Genomic DNA, 14,636 nt, shown 5'->3' on the forward strand with positions numbered 1-14,636 from the left:
ACAATGGGCCAGAACACATAGTTATAGTTGATTGGTTGGAGAGAGCTGGCTCCTGCATGAGGCAATTTACGCTATGATTGGTTGCTGTGGATATACTGTAAAGGGGGAGTTTCCTTTCCCCCCGCCTTTTTTCTTCTGTGCACTCTATACGCTGTGTTCCTGACTATCTTGTCTGCTGTAAATATAAATGTAAAATATATATAAAACTACAAGTTCATGTCTCTGACATCATTTGGACACTTGCGCAATTCCTTGATATAGTGGTGCCTGTTGTATGGAAGAAATGTTTAAATACATTATAAGCAGTTTGCACATATGTAGTCCAAGAGATTTTGTTACTTGAGTGGAACAGCAAGTTGATGTCTCATCTTTCTTTTCACGAATAGGGAATTGATGGAACTGACAGATGACTCTAGTTTCAACATAGGATAGGAAGATATCTTTCACAATACTTCAGTGCAGTGGGGCATTTCTGATGATTTTGTCTAGATGTATGATACACAGGGCTCTGTCTACCAACAGTTTGCCTTGATTTCTTCCCACTGTCATGCGTCCTTCGCAGTCCTTGAGGAATGACTAGTAGACAGGAACGGATTGACACGTGGTTTAATCCAAACAGGAACAAAGTCAGTGCTGGGAGTGATCTACTCCCAGCGCTTTACATAGCCTTCCCACCCCGTAGCTCCGTCCCCCCAGTCAACAAGCTAGCAGCCAGCATTTAATCTTGATAAGCAGCAGTCCGGGTCCTTGCCTCCCTTCTGACCCTCCGTCCAGTCCTTGCCGGAAGACGCACAGCATATCGCACCGCGGGGTGCCAGACCCCAGGTAGGAATCCTGCCGTCCTCTCCGGGCGCTGTGTGGTCTACCAGGACCTGATTACAGCGTCAGCTGGGGTCCCGGGGATTCCCCCCTCCCATGGCAATGTCACCCATCTGTCTCTTGTGCCGCTGGCTTCCTTGGGCTCAAGCCGCAGGCTGCAGGGATTCCCCCCCCCCACGGCGGCGTTGCCAGTCCGTCCTCTGCACCGCTGTCGTCCTCGGTCTCAAGCCGTGGGGATTCACCGCCCTACGGTGGCATCGCTATTCCATCTCCTGCGCCACTGGCATCCTTGGGCTTGGGCTGTGGAGTCGCCTCCTCTGCCGGCGATGCTGGAGCCGTGCCGAGCCACACAGCCTCCCTGGCGACAATATCGGACCGCCGGCTTCTGGCTGCAAGGTGGCCTCCTGGAGCTGTCTTTCCCCCCCTCCTGAGTGTGTTGAGCCCACGGGGCTTGACAGGAAGCTCCCTCTACCAGGGCTCCACCTGGAAGGCAAGGAGAAACATATGAGCGTTCCTCCGCCATAGTGGATGGTTCAGCCGACCCCCCCACCCAGCTTACCGATGATGGAAGGTTCACACCAAGCAGAGGGCATGGACATCTGCCTCCCCCACCCATGATGCCTCCGTGATGGGGTAGCCCTTCCATAGTACCAGGTATTGTAACCGCCCCCGTCAGATCCGAGAGCGATCCCCCGTGACGCCCTCATTTGCTGCAGTGGCCTTACCCCTGGCAAGTCTGCTCTGCACACAACAGACTGCGACTAAGCCATGTCCCGGTAACCACTGGCGTGGACTATGGCATGTCAGAAGGCTTTGTTCGTGAGGGAGCCAGTCTTGCTCCACCAAGACCCTGACATGCTTTTTGTAGTGCAGGCTAACCCCAGTGATGTTGCACTGGGGGCAGTATTATTCCAGAGGAACGGCCAGGGGGTCATTGCAGCCCTATGCCTACACGTCACGGAAACTAACAGGTACCAAGAGGGCATGGGCCATCTGGGAGAGGGAGGCGTTTGCCGTACGGTGGGCATTCTCAACGTGACAACTGTTGGAGGGAGCGAAGGAACCGTTCGAGGTCTGGACAGACCATAAGAACCTCGAGGTACTGCAGACACCGAGATGCCTGTCTCCTAAACACATCCGGTGTTAAAGTACATACTGGGGGGGGGGGAAACTTCCTAGCTGACGCCTTGTTGAGAATGCCCCAATACAACAGCAAGTGGGAGGAGGTGGTACAGGCAATTATGCCCCCTTACTGACAAGCCGCAGCACAGGCGGTACCCCGTAACATGGCGAACGACCTGGTTCAAGAGCTGCAGAAGGCGATCCAAGACGACTCCTGCTTACAGGACCATCCAGACCTGCTGACAAGACGGGAAGGGCTGGCCTAGCATAGTGACAAGCTCTATGTCCCACAAGGTCTGAGACAGGGAGTGCTACAACGGTGCCATGCTGTAAAACAAGCGGGCCACTTCAGGTTTCTCAAGACTACATTTAGCAAGGCGCCAGTTCTGGTGGCCTCAGCTGAAAGCAGATGTAGAGGTCTACGTCCGGGGGTGCCATGTCTGTGCCACCGCAAAGCCCTGCACAGGGTAGCCCTTGGGGTTGTTGCAAACAGTGGTGGACCCAACTCGACCATGGGAGGACATTGCAATGGATGTCATTGTCAGGTTGCCAGAGAGCTGTGGCTAAACTGTCATCTGGACCATCATAGACCTCTTCTCCAAGCAGGCACACTTTGTCCTGTGTAAGGGGTTGCCATCTGCCCAGAGGCTGGCCAAACCCTTCATCACACACGTGTATCGCCTGCATGGAATACCCCGATGGATCATCTCGGACCAAGGGGTGCAGTTCACTGCCTGCTTCTGGCACAAGTTCATCTGGTCATCCCAGGGTCTTAGCTTGGCATACCATGCCAGCACCAACAGGGCAGCAGAACGAGCAAATGCCATGGTGGAATGCTATCTGCAAAGCTACGTGTCATACCAACAAATGGACTGGGTTGACCTACTGGCGTTTGCGGAAGTGTCATATAACAATGCGGTGCACAGCAGCACCGAGTTTGCTCCCTTCTGGGTGGTTCACAGCATAGACTTCGTCCCAATCCCTGAGTACAACCAAGGGGACCCCTCGCCCTGCCAACCCCGGGAGTGGATAATGGACGTGGGGGGTTGTGGGATGCTGTTAAGACCATAGTGAAAGCCGGGGAAACCACAAAGGCGCAGGCCAATAAGGAGGCCCCAAAAGTCTTTTCGGGTGGGCGACCTGGTATACCTCTCAACGAAATACCTACACCTAAGGGTGCCCTGTAAGAAGCTAGGGCCAGGAGACGTTCTGGCCAGGATCTCAGTCTACTGGCCACCCTCCAGAAGTCACGAACATACTTCATCACAGACCAGCCTCACTGCTTCAGTGCCAGTACCTCTGCCTCAGCCCGCTGGATGCAGGAGACATTCTCAAACCTGGACCGCAGCGCCTCCAGGAACAGACTGGCATCAGCCAGCTCCCTGGCATGGTCGCTGTAGAGGTCCACCACCCATGCCGCTGCTTCATCCTGTAGGTCTGCTGTTACTGCCACCACCATCACCCACTGAGATGGATAGAAGCGGGCGTACCGGTCTAAATGGCTGATGACATGACTGAGGAACATCGCCAAATGGTCCGGGTTCCCGTCAAATGTCACTGGTATCAGTTGTGGAATCCAAACTACTACTGGACCCCACGACCCCAAAGGCGGCCCCGTACTCCATAGGGCATCGGCCATAGGGGGAAAGCGCTGGTCGCTGGGCCCTGCCACTTGCCAGTCTGAGGTTCCAGGTGGCCTCGCTGTCTGCCTGGTAGGTACTCTGTCTGGGTCCGCCAACTGCCTTCCTTCCCACACAGACTGACTGTGCTGTTGATACGCTCAGACCGGGACCTCCCACCTGAGGGGTACCAGGCCCAGGAGCTACTCTGAATCTTGGGCTGGCCAGACGGAACCGGGATGAATCCGACTGAGTGGGCTGTGTCTCTGTCTGCAGCCATGACGCCGTCTCTTGACCTGCCTTCCATCTTGGCCACAAGGGGTGATCCTGGTACCCGACCTCCCCGAACTGCTCCCTCAGGATGTCCATGGTCTGCCGTCCAGGTGCCGTGGAGTAGCTCCACTCCTCATCGTCTTCTTCTGTAAGTCCATCACAGGTCCCACGATACCTGGTGTGTGTGCCCAACCGGCGTCCAGGTTGGTAAGTGCAACCCCGAAGGGCCCGGGGCACCTGTGTCCTGGGCCTCACTAACCAAGGCTGTAAGCTGTGTTTCCAGCACCTTGGGCCTCACCGCTGGCTGAGCATCCCCAGCCCCTGCATCAGGCGTTGCTCCTGCTGCCCCAGCTGGCTCTCCCTCCTCAGCCACCAATGTGGGCTCCTGTGTTCCCTCAGCCATTCCCTAAATAGCACAAGGGAAATAGGAAGGGTGAACAAAGAAAGTAGAGCTCTGACTTACTGTCACGCATCCTTTGCAGTCCTTGAGGAATGACTAGTAGACAGGAATGGGTTGACGTGGTTTAATCCGAACAGGAACAAAGTGCTGGGAGTGATTTTGCCTTGATTTCTTCCCACTGTCATGCGTCCTTCGGAGTCCTTGAGGAATGACTAGTAGACAGAAACGGGTTGACATGTGGTTTAATCTGAACAGGAACAAAGTCAGCACTGGGAGTGATCTGCTCCCAGCACTTTACATAGCCTCCCTGCCCCATAGCTCCACCCCCCCAGTCAACAAGCCAGCATCCGGCGTTTAGTCTTGATAAGCAGCAGTCAGGGTCCTTGCCTCCCTCCTGACCTGCCGTCCAGTCCCTGCTGGAAGATGCGCAGCATATTGCGCTGCGGAGCGCCAGACCCTAGGTAGGAATCATGCCGTCCTCTCCAGGTGCCCTGCTGACTGCCAGGACCTGGTTACGGCATCAGCCAGGGTCGCAGAGATTCCCCCCTCTATGGCAACGTCAACTGTCTCCTGCACCGCTGGCTTCCTTGGGCTCGAGCTATGGGCCATGGGGATTTCCCCCCCCAGCAGCATCGCCAGTCCATCCCCTGTGCTGCTGGCATCCTTGGGCTCGAGCCGCAGGCCGCAGGGACACCCTGCCTTAAGGCGGTGTTGCCAGTCCGTCTCCTCCACCGCTGGCGTCCTCGGGCTCGGGCTGTGGAGTCACTTCCCATGCTGGTGACGCTGGAGTCACGCTGAGCCACACAGCCTCCCTGGTGACAATATCGAACTGCCGGCTTCTGGCTGCGAGGCGGCCTCCTGGAGCTGTCTTTCCCCCCCACTCCCAAGTGCGTCGAGCCCACGGGGCTTGACACCTACCAGCATCTGCTGCTTGAAGCAGATATATCATGTGATGCCTAAAATTATATGAAAATAAGCATAATGTAACCTCATTTTAATGGACTTATTAAAGAGAGGGTAAAATGCATCATGGCAATTTTACATCACTTGACTAAATTATGTAATTATGTAAATGACATAATTCACCATAGAATTAACTGTCTTGAATGCAATTTTTTTTGTATCCAGATCTTATAAATTGAGATTCCACTGTATAACTGTTAATAGCAGTGAAATTTAAAAGATAAACTAGGATATTTTTAAACATGTCTTACCATAATTTTATATTGAGAAGCAGAACAAATGTTTACAGAGCTTGCTGCACAAATAAGGATTTGTTGTTGTTGTTAGTTGCGAAGTCGTGTCCGACCCATCGCGACCCTATGGACAACATTCCTCCAGGCCTTCCTGTCCTCTACCATCTTCTGGAGTCCATTTAAGCTCACGCCTACTGCTTCAGTGACTCCATCCAGCCACCTCATTCTCTGTCGTCCCCTTCTTCTATTGCCCTCGATCTTTCCCAGCATTAGGCTCTTCTCCAGTGAGTCCTTCCTTCTCATTAGGTGGCCAAAGTATTTGAGTTTTAGCTTCAGGATCTGGCCTTCTAAAGAGCAGTCAGGATTGATCTCCTCTAGGACTGACCGGTTTGATCGCCTTGCAGTCCAAGGGACTCGCAGGAGTCTTCTCCAGCACCAGAGTTCAAAGGCCTCAATTCTTTGGTGCTCAGCCTTTCTTATGGTCCAACTTTCACTGCCATACATTGCAACTGGGAAGACCATAGCCTTGACTATACGCACTTTTGTTGACAGGGTGATGTCTCTGCTTTTTAGTGTGCTGTCTAGATTTGCCATGGCTTTCCTCCCCAGGAGCAAGCGTCTTTTAATTTCTTGGCTACAGTCCCCATCTGCAGTGATCTTGGAGCCCAGGAAAATAAAATCTGTCACTACCTCCATTTCTTCCCCATCTATTTGCCAGGAATTGAGAGGGCCAGATGCCATGATCTTGGTTTTCTTAATGTTAAGTTTCAACCCAAGTTTTGCACTCTCCTTCTTCACCCGCAACAAGAGGCTCTTTCTTCACTTTCTGCCATTAGAGTGGTATCATCTGCGTATCTTAGGTTGTTGATATTTCTTCCGGCAATCTTAATTCCAACTTTTGATTCATCTAGCCCTGCCTTTCTCATGATGTGCTCTGCATATAAGTTAAATAGGCAGGGCGACAGTATACAGCCTTGCCGGACTCCTTTCCCAATTTTGAACCAATCAGTGGTTCCGTGTCCAGTTCTCACTGTTGCTTCTTGACCCGCATATAGGTTTCTCAAGAGACAAATAAGATGGTCTGGTACTCCCATCTCTTTAAGAACTTGCCACAGTTTGTTATGATCCACACAATCAAAGGCTTTAGCATAGTCAATGAAGCAGAAGTAGATGTTTTTCTGGAACTCCCTAGCTTTCTCCATGATCCAGCGTATGTTGGCAATTTGATCTCTAGTTCCTCTGCCTCTTCGAAATCCTGCCTGTACTTCTGGTAGTTCTCGATCCACATACTGCTGAAGTCTAGCTTGTAGGATTTTAAGCATGACTTTACTAGCATGAGAAATGAGTGCAATGGTGCGATAGTTTGAACATTCTTTGGCACTGCCTTTCTTTGGAATTGGAATGTAAACTGATCTTTTCCAATCCTGTGGCCACTGTTGAGTTTTCCAAATTTGCTGGCAAATTGAGTGTAGCACTTTTACTGCACTGTCTTTTAAGATTTTGAATAGCTCAGCTGGAATACTGTCACCTCCACTAGCTTTGTTGTTGCTCAGCTTTTCTAAGGCCCACTTCACTTCACATTCTAGGATGTCTGGCTCGAGGTCAGTGACCACCTCATTGTGATTATCAGGGACATTAAGCTCATTCTTGTATAGTTCTTCTGTGTAATTTTGCCACCTCTTCTTAATCTCTTCTGTCTCTGTTAGGTCCCTGCCATTTTGGTCCTTTATCATGCCCATTTTTGCATTAAACGTTCCCTTCATCTGTCCAATTTTCTTGAAAAGATCTCTGGTCCTCCCTATTCTATTGTTTTCTTCTATTTCTTTGCATTGTTTATTTAAGAAGGCATTCTTATCTCTTCTAGCTATTCTCTGGAATTCTGCATTCAATTGGGCATATCTATGTTTTTCTCCCTTGCCTTTCGCTTCCCTCCTTTCCTTAGCTATTTGCAAAGCTTCCTCAGACAGCCATTTTGCTTTCTTGCATTTCTTTTTCTTTGGGATGGTTTTGGTTGCTACCTGTTGTACAATGTCGCGAACCTCTGTCCATAGTTCTTCAGGCACTCTGTCTATCAGATCTAATTCCTTAAATCTATTTGTCACCTCTACTGTATATTCACAGGGATATGATTTAATTCATACCTGAGTGGCCTAGTGCTTTTCCCTACTTTCTTCAGTTTAAGCTTAAACTTTGCAAGGAGAAGCTCATGGTCTGAGCCACAGTCAGCTCCTGGTCTTGTTTTTACTGACTGTATAGAGCTTCTCCATCTTTGGCTGCAGAGCATATAGTCAATCTGATTTCTGTGTTGACCGTCTGGTGATGTCCATGTGTAGAGCCGTCTCTTGGGTTGTTGGAAAAGAGTGTTTGCTATGACCATTGTATTCTCTTGACAAAATTCTATCAGCCTGTGCCCTGCTTCATTTTGTACTCCAAGGCCAAACTTGCCTGTTATTCCAGTTATCTTTTGGCTTCCTACTTTAGCATTCCAATCCCCCATGATGATAAGGACATCATTTTTTGGTGTTAGTTCTATAAGGTGCTGTAGGGCTTCATAGAACCGGTCAATTTCATCCTCTTCAGCACTGGTGGTTGGGGCATAGACTTGGACTACTGTGATATTGAATGGTTTGCCTTGGATTCGAACTGAGATCATTCTGTCATTTTGAGGATTGTATCCCAGTATTGCTTTTCCTACTCTTTTATTGACTATTAAGGCTACTCCATTTCTTCTGAGGGATTCTTGCCCGCAGTAGTATACCTCATGGTCATCTGAATTAAATTCACCCATTCCTGTCCATTTTAGTTCGCTGATACCTAAAATGTCGATGTTCAGTCTTGTCATCTCTTGTTTGACCACGTCCAGCTTTCCTTGATTCATGGATCTTACATTCCAGGTTTCTATGGAGAAAAAATCTTTACAGCATCGGACTTTCCTTTCACCACCAGACACATCCACAGCTGAGCGTCCTTTCGGCTTTGGCCCAGTCGCTTCATTCTTTCTGGCGCTACTAGTACTAGCCCTCTGCTCTTCCCCAGTAGCATATTGGACGCCTTCCGACCTGAGGGGCTCATCTTCCAGCGTCATATCGTTTTGCCTTTTGGTACTGTCCATAGGGTTTTCATGGCAAAGATACTGGAGTGGGTTGCCATTTCCTTCTCCAGTGGATCACATTTTGTCAGAACTCTCTGCTATGACCTGTCCGTCTTGGGTGGCCCTGCACGGCATAGCTCATAGCTTCATTGAATTACGCAAGCCCCTTCGCCACGACAAGGCAGTAATCCATGAAGGGGAAATAAGGATTAGTTTTGGGTTAATCATACTGTTATCACCTGTAGTTTATATCTATATTTTTTGAGAATAAGATTTATTATGATTATTCTGCTTGTTGGACCTACTTGGAAAGCATGCATTTAACACCTTTGAAATGCATTCTAAATCTGGATCTAAATCTAAATCACCTTCCATGGTTCCTGAAATCTTAGCTTCTTTAAAAGAGGCATTAAAATGAAAAATAAAAGTCAGTTTTAGTTATATATTTGAATTGAGGAATGACAAATTGGAATATCCTGTTCTGGAAAAACAGTGGCTTGGAGTGTTAAAAAAATTAAATATACCTCTTAGCAGGAGGTATGAATTAATGGAATTAATTCATTAGAAAATATTACTTTGGGTTTACTGGACTCCCAAAGAATGTTTAAAAAGAGACACTAGGATAATTTTATGTAAGTAGAAAGTTATTCTCTTTATTTTAAGAAGTGGATCTAGAATATGAATTATCTATTTTTTAAAAGTCTGAGTGTTCTAGACTGAGTCTAGACATGTGATGGTGTGCTAAGTGGTCTATATTTACATATCACCTTAATTATTGAATTAACTATGTAGTTATTTGAGGTTATTGTATATGGTTCTTTCCTGTTAATTTGAGATTTCTTGTTATGTTTATTCACTATAATTATATTTCTTGGTAGTATAATTACTGCCCTTTTTGTGGTTGATAGTGGCAACTTTTTTTTTTTTTATTGAAAAAGTTTTAAAATACAATTTTCCTTTAACAAACCCACCTTCCCCCTCCCTACTCCCCCCCCTACCTCCCCCCAACCTCCCCTCCCTCCATCCCCCCCTCCCCCCCCCGACTTCCCAGAGCTAAATACAAGGTATATATCTATAAAAAGGCAATCATAAGCATCCATATACTACCCACTATAAAATCTAAAATCCATTACTCTCTAGCTTATATAGGATAAGACACACCTTAACAATATTAACTATATATAAAAAACTAAAAGAAAAAAGAAAAAAAAAACGAAAGAAGACTTATTCGAATGCTACATAAAACTTCTTAACCCTATACTTGTTCTGGATAAACTCAATCCATTTTCTCCATTCCATAATATAGCGTTCTTGCGAATGATCTTTCAAATAGGCCGAAATCTTCGCCATCTCTGCCAGGTCGGAAACCTTTAAAGTCCACTCTTCTATGGTCGGCAATTCCTCTTTCTTCCAATATTGGCCTATCAAAAGTCTTGCTGCCGTAATTATGTTCAACATCAACTTAGTGTCCACAACTGTAGCGTCTGCAATTATTCCCAACAAAAAAAGCTGCGGACAAAACTTTATCCTCTGTTTAAAAATCTTCTGCATATTCCACCAGACTTTTATCCAAAAAGCCTTAACCTTCTTACATGTCCACCATATGTGAAAATATGTTGCATCTTCATCACCACACCTCCAACATTTAGGCTGGTAATTCGGATACATACTTGCAAGCTTTTTAGGATCTAAATGCCATCTATAAAACATTTTATAAAAGTTCTCTCTTAGATTTTGAGCTTGAGTAAATTTTACGTTCCTCACCCAAATCTTTTCCCACATGTCCATTGTGATAACTTCTTGGATGTTTTGGGCCCATTTTATCATACAATCCTTAACAAGCTCTGTCTCTGAATCAATCTCTATCAATGCAAGATATATTCGTTTGATATGTGCTGATCCCTGATTTCTAACTTGCTTTATCAAATTTTCATCAGTCATTGTAAAACCATTTTTCTGGTCTTCTTTCCACCTGGCCCGTAGCTGAATATATTGAAACCAATTTTGAACAACCTTCTCTTCTCGCAAGAGGCTATATGATTTCAAACACCAAACATTTCTTTCCAAAGTTAAAATCTCCTTGTACGTAGTCACATCATGTTTGAAGCCAGCATGAATATTTTCTATTGCGTGTTTTGGAATTGCCCACAATGGTATCTTGCAACTCAACTTATGCCTATACTTCTTCCAAACTCTCAGCAATGCCTGTCTTAAAATATGCACCCTAAACACATTGTCTACCTTCTTATCATACAACAAATATGCATGCCAGCCAAACCACAAATCATGGCCCTCAAGATTTAATAACCTCCCTTGCGTCAAATTAATCCAATCACTTATTCCTACTAATGCAGCAGCTTCATAGTATAATTTAAAATTAGGCAGTTTAAGACCAACCTCTCTCACAAGTATCCTGCATAATCTTAAGTTTAACTCGTGGTTTTTTCCCTGCCCACACAAATTTATTGATACCACGCTGCCATTCCTCCAAATTAGAATCTTTCTTAAGAATCGGTATCATTTGAAACAAAAATAAAAATTTGGGCAGGACATTCATTTTCACTGCTGCAATCCGTCCCAACAAAGACAATTGCAATTTTTGCCAACTCTCCAATTCTTTTTGAATTTTCCCCCATAGTTTTTCATAATTATTTTTATATAGCTTTGTATTAGAGGGCGACAAAATCACCCCCAAATATTTAACCCTCTTAACAATCTCAAATCCAGTTAATCCTTCTAAGAGAGCCTTCTGTGAAACTGTCATATTTTTAGCCAAAATTTTAGTTTTCTGTGTATTTACCTTAAATCCAGAAACCTTCCCATATTGTGTTATTATCTCCATCAGGTCCACAACAGAGTGCTCTGGCTGGGTCACTGTAACAACCAGATCATCTGCAAATGCTCTCAATCTATAATCCTGATCCCCAACTTGTATCCCCTTAATTTTTCCCGAACTCCGAATCTTAACCAATAATATCTCTAATGTTAACACAAATAACAAGGGCGATAACGGACACCCCTGCCTTGTGCCCTTCTCAATGTTACATGCTGCTGTCAGGCTATTGTTAACTATGATTCGGGCAGTTTGTTTTTGATATAATGCCCTAATCGGCTGTAAGAAATTTTCCCCAAAGTCCATTTTATCTAAAACTTTCAACAAAAATTGCCAATTCAATTGATCAAAGGCCTTTTCAGCATCTAAAAAAATTAGCGCTGCAGAGATCTGGTTGTGCCTTTCCAAAAACTCTAAAACATCAACTATATGTCTCACATTATTTTTCATTTGCCTACCACTAATAAACCCCGTTTGATCCCCATGAATCACCTGTTGCAGAACCCTCATCAGTCTATTAGCCAAAACCTTAGCAAATATCTTATAATCTGTGTTCAAAAGCGATATCGGTCTGTAATTTTTAACTTGAGTAGCATCCTGGTCTTCCTTCGGAATCAAAGAGATAAAAGCTGTTCTCCAAGACGGTGGCACCTTTCCCTCCCTCTGAATTGTCTGAAACAGTTCCTTTAACGGCTTTATCATCTCAAATTGCAAATTTTTATAATAGGCTGCAGTCAAGCCATCCGTACCTGGCGCTTTATCCAACTTCAATTCCTTAATTGCTGTAAGAATTTCTTCTTCTGTAATCAGTTGATTAATCCCCTCTTTTTGTACTTGCGTAAGAACTGGGATGCTAGCATTCTCCAAATATATATCAATATCTTTTACATTAATTTCCTCTTTAGTATATAATTTCGAATAAAAATCCACAAAAGCATCCTTAATAAGATTCTGTTGAAACACAACCCTTCCTTTATACTCAATCTTATCTATATTAGAGGCCCTTTGTTTTTTCCTCAGTCTATAAGCTAACCATCTGCCTGGCTTATTAGCGTTGCAAAAAGTATTATGCTTAGCAAACCGCAGATTGGTTGCCACTTGATCTGCCATTAATTTATCAAATTGTCCTCTTAGCAGTCTAATAGCCTCCTTAACCTTCACATCCTCTGGATTCAGAATCAAAGCCTTTTCTTTTTCCTTTATTTCATTCTCCAGTTCTTTCCTTCTAGTTTCCATTGCACGTCTATGTCTATTATTCATATATATCAACACCCCTCTCATATATGCCTTACTAGCATCCCAAACCATATCCATAGAGGTACCCTTATTCATATTAATCTCAAAAAAATCCTTCATCCGCTGTTTGCATTCTTCCACATTTCTCTGATTTCTAAACAAATTCTCATTTACACGCCATAAGCGCCTGTCTCTTTTCTCCTTATCAATCTCCAACCAAACTGGACTGTGGTCGGAAATAGTTCTTGCACAAATCTTCACCTTTTTAGTTCTCAAAAAAAAATCATTAGTCAACAAAATAAAATCAATCCTCGAAAAAGATTGGTGTCTATCAGAATAAAAAGTATAATCCTTCTCCTGCAAATGCCTCTCACGCCAAATATCTCTCAATTCCAGGTCGTCCTTCATTTCAAAAAAAGATTTAGGCAATCTAGCATGACTTGGAATGCGCTTAAAAGCTCCAGCCTTGTCCAACTGTGCATCCAAGACACCATTCCAGTCTCCCATAAGAATAAAAGATTTATAATCCAACTGGGTAAGCCTTGTGTGGAGCAAACTAAAAAAATCCGCTTGTTGTTGATTAGGTGCATATAATCCAACTAGAAGCGTCTTTTTGCCTTCTAACAACAGCTCAATCATAACATATCTTCCATGCTTATCTACTTCAATTAAGTCTGCTGTTAAGGCACTTTTAACATAAACAACCACTCCATTTTTCTTATTCTCTGCAGAGGCAACAAATTGCGTACCCAGTCTCGAGTTCAATAAATACTTTTGATCCAAAACTCTAATGTGCGTTTCTTGCAAACATATAACATCTATCTTAAATTGTTTTAAATATTGAAAAACTTTCTTCCTCTTCTGCGGTGAATTTAGTCCATTAACATTCCAGGTTAGAAATTTAGTTGCCATGCATATCCTCCCAAAGCTCTTGGAGCACAGCTTTGATAGGGCTAATTTCTTTAGGCCGTGCTCCTCCCACAGCTTGCGTACGTTGTGAAGAATCTGAAGACTTTTGCTGATCTTGTTCTTTTATTTTCTTTGCTCGTTTTAAAGCAGCACGCGTTACTCTTTGCTCTCTAGGATCATCCAAAGAAGTTGTATCTTGATCTACTCCAGGGCCACTTTCCTCTGTTTCATCCTCTTGATGTTCTCCTTCTCCCGATCCCTTTCCAGCTTCCAGAAGTGTTGATGGGGTTGCTTTTAAGACGTTATTGTAGAAATCACGCGCTTGCTTCACAGTAATCAGCCGATACCTTTTACCTTCATGCATCACCATCAGCCCATCTGGAATCTCCCATCTAAACCTTATATCTCTTTGCTTAAGCTCATGCACAAGAAATGTATAGTCCTTCCTTCCCCTCAAAATCCTTGGAGGAATTTCCTTTAAAACCAAGACTTCTTGTTCAGCGATCACCACTCTAGCATCATAGGCAGCTTGTATAACTTGATCTCTAATCTCTCTTTTTGCAAAATAAACCACCACATCTCTAGGCAATTCTCTCTGTCTGGCAATCCATGAATTCACCCGAAACACTTTATCCATAGCTGCTCTTATTTCAGATGCTGGCTGGTTTAATACCACTTCAAGAGCCTCAGAAATCAGCTGCTTTAAATCTTCTTTAATATTCTCTTTTAACCCTCTGATTCTAACAGCAAACTGCATCTGGTAATATTGGGCTAGGCTTAACTCCCTTTCCATTTTGTCTCTTGCATTTTCATTCTCCCGTGCTTTTACTTCTAATATAGCGTTCCTTTGAGCCAGATCATCCATTTTTTCATCTAATTCTTCCACACATCCCGCCACTTTATGCACTGAAGACAAAATGTCTACCTTCATCACGCTGTACTTCTGTTCCATCCTCTCTTCCATTCTCTCCTCCAATTTCTCCAATTTCTCCTCCATCTGTGCAAATTTATCACCAATTGATTGATTGATTGATTCCAAAAGTTTATCCAGAGCATCTCGTAAATCCTTCGGTGTCAGCACTTCAGAAGGGTGCAACGCCTGTAGTGATGATTGTTGCACCGGCGAGGATCCACCGCT

Source organism: Vipera berus (assembly GCF_964194415.1).
Source record: "Vipera berus genome assembly, chromosome: 1".
In the NCBI taxonomy this organism is placed as follows: Eukaryota; Metazoa; Chordata; class Lepidosauria; order Squamata; family Viperidae; genus Vipera; species Vipera berus.